Source organism: Rhinopithecus bieti, unplaced genomic scaffold (genome assembly GCF_001698545.2).
Source record: "Rhinopithecus bieti isolate Rb0 unplaced genomic scaffold, ASM169854v2 scaffold_20892, whole genome shotgun sequence".
Taxonomy (NCBI): domain Eukaryota; kingdom Metazoa; phylum Chordata; class Mammalia; order Primates; family Cercopithecidae; genus Rhinopithecus; species Rhinopithecus bieti.
The window spans coordinates 166,895-181,662 of record NW_016810602.1 but is presented as its reverse complement, the minus strand read 5'-3'; the positions used below and the strand labels follow the sequence as shown (position 1 = coordinate 181,662).

Below are 14,768 nucleotides of genomic sequence, written 5' to 3'. Positions count from 1 at the left end.
AAAAAAAAAAAAAAAAAAAAAAAAAAAAAAAAATATTTATTCTTGCTGTACTGTATGCAAAGAATTAGGCCAAGTAAAATATAGCATACCAGTCCTATCATGATTTGTCATTAGTAAAAATGGGAAACTGGAGAGAGAAAATTTATGTTTCAAAACTAAGATACACTTGTTAGATTCCAGTCTTGCCTAACTTTTTCAATTTTATTATTTTCTACAGTTTGGACTGAATTCTAATTTTTCTTGGCTACAAGCTTTCAAAATAATGTTTTCAATTGTTTTCCCTCTTCAGAAGAAAATAACGGCAATCTATTTACATCCATAAACCACTTTCATGCTTGCCTGCCAATGTTTGGATTTCAGAGTAATGTGGCCTATATAGATTTTCCAGAATTGTTCTTTTTGTGGTTGCTGTTTATCTCCCTTCCTCCCCCTATTTTCTCTTCATAGGACATGAGAGTTTACAACCTTCTAACAAAACTTTCCTAGTAACTTGGGACTTACCTGTCTAGGAACAAATCATCCTAGCCATGAGAGATCAGACAAAATGTGGGACCAGGGGCTCATTTGCTTCTAAAATGCTTTCTCCAAAAGATTTTACAAAAAAACGGGGAGAGAAATTTGAAAGGAAAATATCTTGGGCCCCCAAAATCACTAAGCTAAAGGGAAAAGTCAAGCTGGGACTGCTTAGAGCAATCCTGCCTCCCATTCTATTCAAAATCACCCCTCTGCTCACTGAGATAAATGCATATCTGATTGCCTCCTTTGAAGAGGCTAATCAGAAACTCCAAAGAATACAACAATTTATCTCTTTTCTACTTATGACCCAGAAGCCACCTGCCTGCTTCAAGTTATCCTGCCTTTCCAGATTGAACCAATGTTTATTTTATATATGTTGACTGACATATCATGTCTCCCTAAAATGTATAAACCAAACTGTGCTCTGATCACCTTGGGCAAGTCAGGACCTCCTGAGGCTGTGTCACGAGCACGTGTCCTCAACTTTGACAAAATTAACTTTCTAAATTAACTGAGACCTGTCTCAAATTTTGGGGCTTCACAATAGTGTCAGTATTTATACAAATTTCATTTGTATTATGCAACATCTTTGCCACCTTTTTCCCCCTTTCACATAGAAACTGAGCTATTTGGACCATTTAGACCTCAGTCAGGACCCTCTCTTGCATTGCCTTTTCCCTCACCAAAGCAAAATAAGCAAAAACAGAACATCCTGCCCTCAATTCCCTCCCTTGCCATCCCTCTCCCAAGAGGGTAAACATAATAATGACACTAATCATCATTAAAAAATCATAGCATAAATCTAGTGTGTCTTGGAGCTTTGCTGTGGCCTACCAAATAAGAATCAAAATACAATTCTCCTAGTATTTGGTAACTGAACATCCTTGGACTGGAGGTTGAAAGGAGCTAATATTATTCTAAATCTTATCCTTTTGCATACAGAGTAATGGCAAAATTCCAGCATAATAATACTGGACATTTACATAATGCCCTTTTTCACAGGCATTCATAGTGCTTTGCAAAATTTCCTATGCATTTTCTCAGTATTAGATAAAAAGAGAAGAGAGATGATTGATTCTAGATGGGGAAAGAGGGATAGGCAAAGCCTGAATCCAAAAAAATAAAGTGTGAAGCAAAAAGCTTAAGAGTGGACTCCTGACTCTGAACCTAATGTTCTTTCTACTATTCTTCTGAACGCAAATGCTTCTTTTTCTTTTCTTGGGTCTGCTATTTAATAGCACCTAATGAATATTGAAAAGCAAAAGGAGAATGGCCCTTGAAATTGAACACTAGCAAGAGACATGTTTAGAAGGCAAGATTTATTAAAACCAGGATCCAGATAAGCCTATTTTTAAAAATTAAGAAACCAAAAGCAAATCAAAATTAGGGGAAAATATGAAATATCTACAAAACAACCTGCATCTTTGTGTACTCTAATAATAGAAGGTATGGAAAATTGTTAGATTAAAAAAAGATCAGACTATCCTCAAATAACCTAGAGGTAAATAGTAATACGTTATAATTCATCTGATAAATTTCACAAACCGTGTGTTTTATTCAGCCTGGACTCACTAGGAATTTTTCAAAGTTCCAGATTTATAAGAAAAAAAAAATACTTGAAACTGAAAAGTGGGGGTAATATATAGCGATTAAAGTTTGAGTCTGATATTTTTTCAGTAAAAGGAACTAGTGACGCAATAGTCCCAGGGATTTAAAAGAGTTTCCTCAAATATATCTGGAGGATAAGAAACACTGAAGAGAAAATAGGCCCAGTAATAAATGACAAATGAGATGAAATGAGATTTTGAAATAGTTGGGCTACTGAACTGATATTTTAAATAGATCTTTTAACAAGAAAAACAAAAAAGGGGCTAAGGACAGAGAAGGAACAAGAGTTGTCAGCAGAATGCTGATAAATAGCAAGCAAGGGAATTCAGTCCTTGCAAAATTAAGGATTTTCCAAATCAGCAAACTCGGGGGATATGCCTTGCCACCAGGGATAAGAAAGAACTGAGTAATTTATATTCTGAATCACATTTTCTCTTACATTTTCATTCAGCCAGGATAATCAAACCATATTATAAACCCCAGAAACTGCTTTAACATGCAAAACATGCAAAACACCTGGCTTGCATTCTCACTCCTAATATCCTCAGATAATCGCACATGCTTTTAACAAACAAATTTAATTATCTGCAAATGCCAAGAACTCTACTAGGTACTACAAATACAAAGAAGCATTAGCATCTTTCCCAAATCATTCCACCCACCTTGGAATTCCACTCACCTTGGAAATCATTCCACTCACCTTGGAACACTCACTCAGTTTTGACCCAGGACCCCATCTGCCCTTCAAAGCAAGCAGGTTTGTTGAAGATCTGATGGCTACAAGTATGTGGTCTACCTTCGTAGCACAGTTTGAAGTCAGGTAGTGCGATGCCTCCAGCTTTGTTCTTTTTGTTTATCATTGTCTTGGCTATATGTGCTCTTTCTTGGTTTCACATAAATTTTAAAATAGTTTTTTCTAAGTCAAAGTTTTTTCTAGATCAAAGTATAGTCAAGGGTTTCTTTATGATAACACTACACTCATTAGACTCGCTTTCTTAATTTGGAGAGAAAGCACTGGAGTTAGAGATAAGTCTCAACCCTCAGAACCCTCAGTGTACCATGGGTATGTGTTCAATATGACAGTGTCATCTGTCCTACATGTTGCTAAAGGGAAAAAAAAGTTGACAACCACTGCTCTAACTAGGGCTTTTCAGATCATGTGAGAAAGTTGGTCAGATTTCTAGAGCCACGTAACTACATATATGGGACAACCAAGGTATTAAGTTTGGGGATCATGGTATAACTCAAGTAAATTGGGTTGAGCTTCACTTAACTCACTCTCAGTATACTCTCATACTCAAAGACACAAATCTGAGGAGTCACAGAGTATTTATTAGTACAACTGGTTCTCACCTTTATATTTTGACTTCGTTTCTCGACAACTCCAAAGAGAAGAGTACATTCTGTACACAGCAAGAATTGTTTAAGTCCTTTTCCCATTACTGTCCCTCTCAGTAGGCTTCACACAGATGGCAGCTGCTCCTGAAAACATTCACTCTCATTTCTCAATTCCTTCAATACTCTGACCAATATCCAGTCAATGAATCTCTCTTCTCACCCACCTCCTTGACATCATTGTTATTCACTCCACTTTGTTCTTTATTCAGAGAGTATGTACTTTAGGAGCATGGTTTTCCTTTCTAGACTTCGGTGCTGATGGAGACAGATGCCCTTTATTGTCAGAATTACCTCCAAGTGACTTGAAGGATTTTTGTTCCTGTGTTTTAATTTTATATATTTTTTTGAAATATAGGTGTTTAAATACATTCTTCCTTTTTTCCTGTACTTTCTACTTTTAAAATTAGCATGTATTGACTTTATAATAAGAAAATAGTTATTTTTAACTTAAAAAGCTTATATATGCTCATTATAAAAAACTTGGAAAACTCAGAAATAGAGGAATAATATAATCATGAAGAACATTTCGATTTTAATGCATTTTCTTTATCTACTAAACATGCACATATATACACACATACAGACTATACTGTTCTGTATTGTTTACTTGACGTACTTTATTTTGTCTTTTTATTAAGTAGCCTTCTGAATATTATTTTAATGACTCTACTGCATTTCATTGTATGGATATATCATAATTTATTCATCCATCTCCCTGTTGTTAGAAATTTAGATTGTTTCCAATTTTCACCACTCTATAATGTTCACTAATCTTTTCATCTATACTCTTTTGTTAAAATGAATCACAAAAAACTTAGAATTCCTGAGCCAAATATTATCAATATTTCTTTAAATTTTGTGAAAGATTTAACTGTTCTCCAAAATAGAGACTAATATAATGAACTCCCTTATACAAATCATCCCACAATCAACATAACAAAATTTTACAAAATCTTTATTTTTAAGGTTCCTGATATGCAATACATTGTCTGATTGTGTTCCAGAAATTGACCAATTTTTATTCTCACTATCATTGTGAAACTCCCACGAGAACTCTAACTCGTATTGAGTGTCTCTAATATCTGATCATTGTTGGCAAATATGGTTAGCTATTTCAAACCAAAGTTGTCAGAATCTTGCCTCACATTGTCCTAAGAGTCTAGTCTAGAACCTTTAAAAACTAATTTCATCTCACAATGCAGTTTCTATCTTTCAAGATTGTCTGTCTATCTTCACTTCAGCAGAGGAGCTCAGACTTCAACTGACAGTCCTTCAGCCTTTGGAAAATTGATGTGGGCAGCAGTTTCCCCTCTATATGAGTATCTCTGGTGTACTTGGGGAATCCAAGCTCAATTCTAATCATCCAGTTACTTATTGGGATGCACTGTGAGTAATGATAATTGAAGGTTCTTGGCAGTTTGTAATCTCATGCTAAGTTTCCATATGTCAGCCTTACTCAAGGTCTGTATCTTTGCTGAATAGACCAAAACTTACAATATATAATTAAATGTTATATGCATCACCAAAACTAGGCTAGTCCATTTATATGGAAATTTAGTATCTCACTAACTTACAACTTTGATTTGAAGATAGATGTTGGCACTCAAAGAATTATTATTATTATTGTATAAATAATATAATGACTATATGGTATATTGGAAAAATCACCAAAATGGGAATAAAGAGTCAAATTCTAGACTCAACTCTGCTATTCACTAGTTATATAATGTTAGATTAGTTTTAAAATCACCCAGTATTTAATTTTGGTTTTTAAATTTACTAAAGTGTCCTCTGGTTCTAAAATTCCACAAATTAAAAATATCTTGATATAACTTATTACCCATTTACCATTAAAAATGCACTTTAAAAGATGATAGCTAGCATAGTAGTTGCTATGACATTATCTATAGAAGTTAATGTAAGTCACCTAGTGGTGTGATGCTGATAAATGTTTTTAACAACAAGCTCTCTGATGAAAACAGCTTGGATATGTATCTTTGGCTTAGTTCCAGAGTGTGATATTCACCACAGATGATTTAAAGTCACTGAATGTGGAATTGGAAATAGATAGGCACAATCATCTCACAAGCCAGTATAAGCTGGCTCTGGCACAATACTGGACTTGCATTTATATGGTATTCCAGGAAAAATACATTCAGCTGCAAGTAACAAACAATCTAGCTACCAGTGGCTTAAACAATAAAGGAATGTATTTTTTTTTTCTGTGTAAAAGAAGTCTGGAATTAGTGGTTCAAAGGTTGTTTCAGCAGTTCCACCATCTCAGGGTATTTGGTCAGTTTCTTCATAATTATCTTGACCTTCTACCTCATTGTTACGAATCAGCTAGAGTAGCTCCAAGCTTCCTCTCCTTTTAGTACCATATCCAAAGTAGAAAAGAAATTGTAGAGAAAATATACTTTTTACTTGTCATTGTTTTCCTCCTTTTATTAAAGAGAATGAAAAAATTTGCCCAGAAACCCCAGAAGGCTTCCCCTCATGTTTCACTAGCCAGGACTGAATCCCATGTCCACTGTCAGACCTGTCACTGGCAAAGAGGATGTGAATTGCCACAACTGGTTCAGATCAATTGTGATTTTAACCCTGGGACTGGACATATGGACAAAAGAGGAAGTAACATTGATGTAGGCAAATAACAGTGTCGGCTACATGTAAAAAAAGTTTCAAGCTGAAAAATGCTGATACTTGCAACTACCAACTCCAATCCAATTTGTTAATTATGAGTCTATTCAATAGGCAAGACAAAAGAATGTATTTACCTCTCTCTTGGGCATGTCATAATCAATCACACGCCCAAGAGTGGATTTATAAAGGAAGTCCCAGCATAGTCATTAAGACATTTAACCTTTTAAAACTTCTTTATGAAATTGGAACAGTTGTATTTTAAAATGTCAATCAATATCATAATTTAACTTCCAAAAAATTTTAATTAATGTGAACACCTTAGAGCAAGCTTTTTGACCATTTGGACAAAGAAGTAACTAGTCCTGATTTAATTTAAAAATTTAGAGTTAGTATACTAATTCAGGACTTTATTGTCATGATATATTACTAAATGTAATGGCCTTCATTTAATTTTAGTAAATGCTGCTTGGGTTATAGACCAGTTTGTAATACATGTGTACTCAAGTAATAAAATTTCATTTATTTAAAATGATTTTGTGGCTCATAAATAGTATTTCATTTGATATCTCATTTTATAACATTCAGAAAGTTTGCCATAGTGCATCCAAACTGAAATTGGAAAGGAAGTCTGATTTGGTATATTAAAAAAGTCTCAGAATAAAAATTTTTTACATGGAAAAAGACTAGCTTATAAAGCCAGAAGATTCTCAGAGTTGTCACCTAGGGCTTACACAGCCTTTAAAAAATATACAGTACCTGTTCAGACTCTGCTTCTTTATATTTTCCTAATTATCATTTATTTATATATCTTTTTTATTTGCAAATAAAAAATGGAAAAATGCTGCTATACAGAAAAAAGGCCTAATATGACAAATGTCATTATTGAAGCAGCATATGGGGCAAGGGTACATACTTTGGTCATTTTTATTTTGTAGTGCCTAATATTATAGATGGTTATTGTTAAATTAAGAAAATTATACCAGTGGCATACTTTAGGTTGTTCAATCATTTCAGTAGAGGTGGCAGATGAGCCTGTATGAATAGCTAATGCAGAACGAGAGAATTTTTGCTCAGTTTAGACTATGGAGACTACTTTTTATTTTGGCTGTGGAATATGACTAGATTATCTAATTTGAGATGTATTATCTAACCCAGCCCTTTACAAATTTTATATTTTATCTATTTAGTACTTTTCTATGTCCCCTATAATGCCTAATCATAGGTGTCAAGAATATTTGTTCTTTTGGGTTTTCTCATTTTATTTGAAAAGTGTTACTTCTGTCATTCACTCTCTGACATACTGAATCTAAATCTATCAAATTAGGTAATAAGATCAAATTGGCATTTCATATAATTTAAGCAAAACACTCCTTGAATTATCTGGATTTAAATGCCTTCTTTAAAAATAATTATTTCATTGCAAAGAAAGAAACACTTAGCACAGAAAAAACTGATAGATTTACCTTGACTTGAGTATCCAAAATGACAGCCTGAAGGCCAGGTGCAGCCTCCAAGCATGTATTTACTCTACACAATATTTAAAAGTCAAAAGTCACAAAAAATTCACATTTCCAGCTTCTCTTGAAAATCATCAGGAGCTGTCAGTATCACATCTCTACATTTTCAGCTGGAGCTGATTCCCCATCCCCACATCTCACTGTAGACAAGGCCTCTGCCCTCCTCTAGCACTGCACAGTCCCTGTTGCAATGGGCTCAGTGCTTGCACTTAGCACTCCCACTTCGCCAGCTTCTCTCATTTAAGGCATCTAGCAGGCATGTGGCTGTGCAAGTGGTTACCTGATAAGGACACTCTCACTAAGAAGGAAGTGGGGGCTTCCTTCATCAAGGAAGGAAGATATCTCCTCTAAGCTCCCTCAGGAGGAGCCTTAGAGGGGAAATCATTGCCTACTTTTGCTTAGAGGGGATTTGCCTAGAGGGGATATCTTTTTCTAATTTACAAAAGAAGACTAGCAGCCCTCACAGGATTCTGATCTAAGCCTAAAAAGTCCTAAGAGCAAGAATTATGTCTTGTTTGTCTCATTTGACTTTGTAATCTTGGGGCTAGGCAGGTCTAGAACACATAATAGGATTCGAAAAATGTAGGACAAGTAAATGATTCAGCTTCTACTCTCTACCAAAAATTATTTTGAAAAGCTCTTAAAAGATTTAAGGAATATTTGAAGGAATATTGGCAACTTCATGGCCAACAGCCTATGGGATCTGGACCTCTCTTAAAAGGAATTCTGTGGGCTAGGAAGCCCTATTGACTTGGATTGCTTTACATTAATAGATTCTACTTCCTTTTCTTATTTGCTATGTGCTACTCTTCCCTGATGGAACTGAAGCCTGGGCATCCAGCTATTCCCCAAGCCTATCTAGTCTGTCCCACATCCCCTTACCCAGATGTGTACCTAAAACCCCAATATACCTTATTAGCTGAGTGCACCCAAAATATAATAGTAAATCTCAAAAATCTACTCTACTGTACTTCCAGAAGCAAAGTAAACTTTCTTTACACACACACACACACACACGTAAAGTAGAATATATTTTTCGTTCCAATCTATTGTATTCCATACGTCTTAAAAATATATACAGAGAATTATTTCTGCTCATTTGTTTACTTATTTATACTTCTCTACAAAGGATTGAGGAGGTTTATGAAAATAAGAAAAAACTGATTAAAAAATCAGGCGCAAGAAAAATATTAATTAGATTAGAAAGTCATAAATGGGTTGGAACTCACATGTCCGGTCACAAAGTTGCTCTGAGATCCCCTGCATACCAAAAGAAAATAAAAACAAAACCAGTTTACTGATTTGTCCCTAAGGAAAAACACATGCCAATATTTTCCCAAAGAAGCAACATTTTCTTTAGTATCTAATTCTGAAAGAAATTTATGATATGTGGACACTAGTGGCAGCTGGGGAGAGCTGGTCATGGAAAGACATCTTAAATAATTTTCTTTACAAATGCAGGAATGACTTCATAAAACTTACTCAGGGTATCCCAAATGAAAAGTAAAGGTGTGACACAAAATGTGACTCAGAGGAGGTAAGTTCTACAGATGCCCCCACTCCCACTCAAAAAATAAAAATAAAAACAATTCAAGTAAGCAGTTTTTTGCTGATACACTGTGATCAGAGAAGAAACCTTGAAGCAGTAATTCTCAGTCATAGCTCCACAGATCCTGTATCAGAACCAGCTGGGATTAGGGAATGCTTGTTAAAACCTCACATTCTCCATAGCTACAGAGTAGGAATCTCTGGGGGATAACCCAGAAGAGATGCAGCTTTTCTAGGCTTCCCACGTGATTCTTAAATCCCATCAGAGACAAAACCTCTGTCCCAGAGCAGTGGTCTTCAGACTTTTTTTGTTTGTGTGTTATAAAATAATTTTGAAAAACTAAGTACGGTGTCACATTTAAGTTGCCATCTCAATTTTTTATTCTAATTTTATACAGTTGCAAAACATATAATTTCTGGTTTATTGTAATATTGATATTTTCAAATAAGTCTTATCTATCACCTTAAAATGTATCCAATGAGTCTTAAATACTCATACTCAATGAAATGTAAATATATGAAAAAGTCTTCTACAATAGTCAAAAATTTTACATTTTCTCCTTGAACTTATGTTTCCATTACACTCTCCCCACAGAAATTTATTCTAATGTAATGTATTTTAAGCTTTAAAGTCTTTTTTAACATCCCATCATGGTTCTCTGCAAAATAAGTACATTGAAATTTTGTTGTTTTAGTTCTTGTGACATTAAGACTGTATTAACATTTCTTCAGAACTAAGTTAGCATTATAATTGTTATTAGTATACAATTAACAAAAACATACATATTATATATATTTCATAACTAATTTTAATTATAATAATTTTGGAAAGTGCTTCTATTAATTTGATGGATAGGCTGGTTTGTCCCCTGGTTAGTTCACGTATTCACTGGTGAATATTATTTATTACTAGAATAAGACAAGCTTAAGCATCAATTTTGTTCATATGCTTTGCTTTACATATAATACTCACTGAGTGTTTGCATAAATAAGGAGATGGGAATGGAAAGTGTTTTGTTATAGCAATGTCACTCAAATCTTTGAACTTCTTCTGAATTATAAACCCAAAATCATAGACAATTTATCATCAAAATTTAATTTTATTAAGTTGAAGCTGACAATTTTATTAGGTCTTCCTTCAATTTTGTTAATAGCAAAGAATTGGAAATCACCTAACCTGCAAAATAATTTGTAATCCAGTCATTAATAGCCATTTACTGTCTTTAACCCCAGCATCAACATTTTGAAATATGATTAGTTTAATGCTCTAGATGTGTAAAAGGGATGTGTAAAAGCCTCTAGGGCATTAAACTAACCCCAAGTAAGATTCCAGATGGTTGAAAGGTATTCCATTCTTTTAACAAGTGGATGAAGCGTGATTGGAAAATGGGAGGTGGGAAAAGAGGCCAAGGGACATTCTCAGGCAGATTCACTTCAGTAAAGAATATTTGTGGAAATTGAGGATCTCAGAAAAGCTTTTCTAAAAACTATTCTTGCTTCCACATTTCTCAAAAGTCTTGAGGAAAGTTCACAAACCTGTTTGAAGACCACTGTGCAATGTATCTGAACACAGTGAGAGAATGAATTACTTTCAAAAGACTTCAATAATATTACAGAAAATTAAAGTGTCCCAACATTTATCTCAATCTTCTCAACTCCCTGGATTTAATCTAAATGTAGGTATAGCCTGACTTGAGATAGCTATAGCAAGAGTTAAGGAGAAGGAGCCAACAAGGTGTTCATAACAAACAGCACAGAAAGATGTGGGAGATCTTTAAGAGCCAACAAGGCTTGCTGTTAGGATTTTGCCAGTCCTTCTCTCCTTATTTTAATGAAATTCTTATCATTCCCCGAAGGGTTGAACTGGCTCTGTGTCAGACAGGACCAGACGGTCCTCATGTTTTCTCCCTGAGGAATTCCGTAATTTTGTTGCCACAAACAAAGCTGAGGACAGGAAAGCATCTCCTTTTTTGTTGTATTTTGTTTAATATGAAAATAATTGCCTCTACTCTTGGAGACCTGGCTTAATTAGACTAATCTGATTTTCCACTGGCAAAACTAACACTAAAATGGTATTGCTCCAAGTTCTCTAATTGTAGAGCAACCACACGTTTTCTCAACAGATATTAAAGTCAAATGCTATAATGTTGGATGAGGTCATTGTGACTAGTTTGTTATAAGGCCTATTTTAAGAGACCACATGAATTTCAGTGAATATTATGCTGTGACGGGAATCAACAGATAGAAAATTTACTGCAGAAAAAAATTATGAAGTGTTCCTATAACTTACCTAAACAGTGATGAGTTTCCATGAGTTATTTCATAAGAACTATATTACTTGACCGCAACCTTTGTTCTTTCACCCCCACAGGCCACAATATCAGACCCTGGTCTGTTTTTCCCTCTCTTAGCCACCCCCTTCCTTTTCTTCCCTGCTCAGCTTGAACACTATGATCAACCTTTTGATGGATACTCTCACCAGTACTCTCAGTGCTCCCTTGAACTTCTGCTTATCTATTCTGCCAAGTCCCAGCTCAGAATCAAACAACCATCTGGTTCTCTCTACTATTGCTTCTAGTTTGCCAAGTACTGCTGGAGAAAATTGTGTAATTGCTGATTCATGCCATGCCAAATCTGCAATTTCCAAATTCACCTTGACCCTTTGCACTACTTGGCAATCCTTTTACTCTTGCCTGGTTGGCTTCCTTTTCCAGTGCTCAGGTGCTCTTCCAAATCTCATGTCATTACTCTTCTGAGGTTTCCTGCTATAGCTCCTCAATCAAGAGATGACCTAACTTCCTACATCAGAAAAAATTTGTATTCAATTTCCCTTCCTCCCACATCTAATGGTCATCTACATTTTAATGTGCCCTTCCCCCTGTTCCAGGGGATCATTATCACGCATCAATTATCCCCTAATACTGTTCATTGGTTTCTAAGCTATTCACTACAAACTCTATATACATTATTACAAGGCAAATATTCTCCTAGGAATTAATATTGCAAGTTAACAAATGGGCTTTGGAATGTCAGGAAATAAAAGGTGCTGACTGGTTATAGAAAACAGCACATCAAAATAGCAAGTGTTGGCCTGGTATAGGGGCTCATGCCTGAAACCCCAGCTACTTGGGAGGCTGAGGCAGGAGAATCGCTTGAAACTGGGAGGCAGAGGTTGCAGTGAGCCGAGATCTTACCATTGCTCTCCAGCCTGGGCAACAAGAACAAAACTCTGTCTCAAAAAAAAAAAAAGTGCTCTTCCTCTTTGAATCATTCATAATCATTCATAATCAAGAACAGAAATGAAGGTAAGTTGGGATGCTACCTGCCCATTAAATGTTTCAAAATTCTATCATAGTTCTGCCAACCAAGTGTCACAACATGAAATTTAGAGGCAATACTTTAGCGATCAATGCCATTTTTGTCCTCTACTATTTGCTGCCACCTGTCACATATGCAGTCAAAGATGCTACTAATGCTACTAATGATAATTCATCCAGCCAGTTTCTTTTTTTTAACTGCGAGGAGTTTTCTCACCCTCATTCAATCCAAACTTTTCATGGAAATTCCCAGGGCAACCAATGTGAATTATGTATGATTTGATATGGCTGTCCTAATTTAACATCATATTACACCACGTATCATACAAAACTTACAAGTGACATATATATGTTGTAAAGGTATTTGTAGGCCAGGCATGGTGGCTCACACCTATAATCCAAGCATTTTGGGAGGCCGAAGTAGGTGGATCATTTGAGGTCAGGAGTTCAAGACCAGCCTGGCTAAGAAGGTGAAACCCCATATCTATTAAAAATACATTATTATTAGCTGGGTGTGATGGTGCACACCTGTAATCCCAGCTACTTGGGAGGCTGAGGCACAAGAATTGCTTGAACTCGGGAGGTGGAGGTAGAAGTGAGCTGAGACTGTACCAGTGCACTAACAGAGCAATACTCTGTCTCAAAAAAAAAAAAAAAGAAGTATGTGTAGAGACTACCAAAGAAGTTTTGATGTAGAGGATACTTAGGAGAGCTATGTATCCCATCTAACCAGAAGCAGATCTTTGTTTTGTGGGCCCCTAAAACACATAATTTGGAGAGATCTGTGTTCCAAAAGATCTCTCTTTCCAAAAGAGAATACAAAATTATGAATACAAAATAAGGTTCAGGGCCTTTGGAAGAGGTCTGTGAAAATAAAGGGCTCTAAAGTTTAAGTTTCATTAGCCTCATATAAATCACCCTTTCTGTATCTGACCACTTAATTGAGGCATTAAGCAATCCTAAACCCAAACCAAATAAACACAAACTCACTAAAATGGGAACACCTAACATGAACCAAGCTCTGTATATAATATTACATTTCATACTCACAACGAACCTCTCAGGTCAATATTACCATTCTCAATTTTACAAAAGCAGAAACTAAGACTCAGAAAATTTAGTAACTTGCTCACAAGCAGCTCACTACGCACAGTGAAGCTGAGATCCAAACCAAAGTCTGACAAACTAAATCTTGTGTTATTTCCATTACAATACTCTCCCTTTAATGTTTCCCACAAGACAAAGGGTTTAAGTTACTTTGGAGAATACCCCTAGAAAATGGCTGGAAGTGTTCAGTTAATACTTGACATTGACATGACTTAACTCACTTTGAGACCTTCACTAAAAATTCTGCTCTAAAACTGTGTTTAAAGGGCATGAAAAACACAAATGTATAACTGGATTATCTCCAATAAGTGACATAGATGAAGACAAGATATCTTAAGGTCCAAAAGAAATGTGATTATAATAAAGAAGAAAATAGAAGCAGAACCAGAAAATCCTGAAGGGAGGCTAGAATTATTATACAATCTTTCAGGAAAGCCTGTGGTTATGGAAGGACATACTGATGATATGAATCTTTCACAAATTAAATCCTCTTGCTACATGTCCAATATTCTTTTACCCGCCATTATGTAATATCAAGTTTTAGAGATTGAAAAATAATGACAGTGGCTCATATATTATATTATTCTATTATATCCATACCTTGTATTTGCCAGTTTGACCTCTTTTTTAAAAAAAAGTCTCTTAGAAGTATTCCTTCTTCCTCCTGAGGCCCCCAAAAGGTAGATGCTGTGTCTTTATCTTTTCTTTACTTGCAGAATCTGTCACTGTGCTTTACAGATAGTGGCATTTCACAGAGGTTTGTTGCCATGAAAGAACATGTTGATTAGTTGTTTACAATCAACTAGATTGTAACACTAGTGTTACAATCCAGTTTACATTTTATAGTAAATGTAGTGTTACAAACAACTAGTGTTGATGAGTTGTTTTTGACAGTCCAACATTTTCTAACACAAAAGGAATTCCATAATGTAGATATGATGTGATTCCATCCTATTCATTCAAAGACTTCAGAATAGAACTTTGTCATTTGCCTAGATCTAAGGCAAGAACTGATCAGATGTAGTTAGTATTTCCAGTCAACAAATTGCCACTGATGTTGAAATTACTTTAAAGACCTGTTGATTATGTGGTACTAGGGTCATTGTGACCTCGC

General features: G+C 35.3%; 1 long non-coding RNA gene across 1 annotated transcript; it reads right to left on the bottom strand.

Annotated features, from left to right (window-relative positions):
• Positions 1 to 3,472: 3,472 nt before the first annotated feature.
• Positions 3,473 to 14,764, bottom strand: LOC108542439 (uncharacterized). The gene is made up of 3 exons (XR_001889277.1): positions 14,255 to 14,764; positions 8,912 to 8,942; positions 3,473 to 3,777 (listed from the first exon to the last, which is right to left on the bottom strand). It is a non-coding gene; the product is annotated as an uncharacterized LOC108542439 (long non-coding RNA).
• Positions 14,765 to 14,768: the final 4 nt, after the last annotated feature.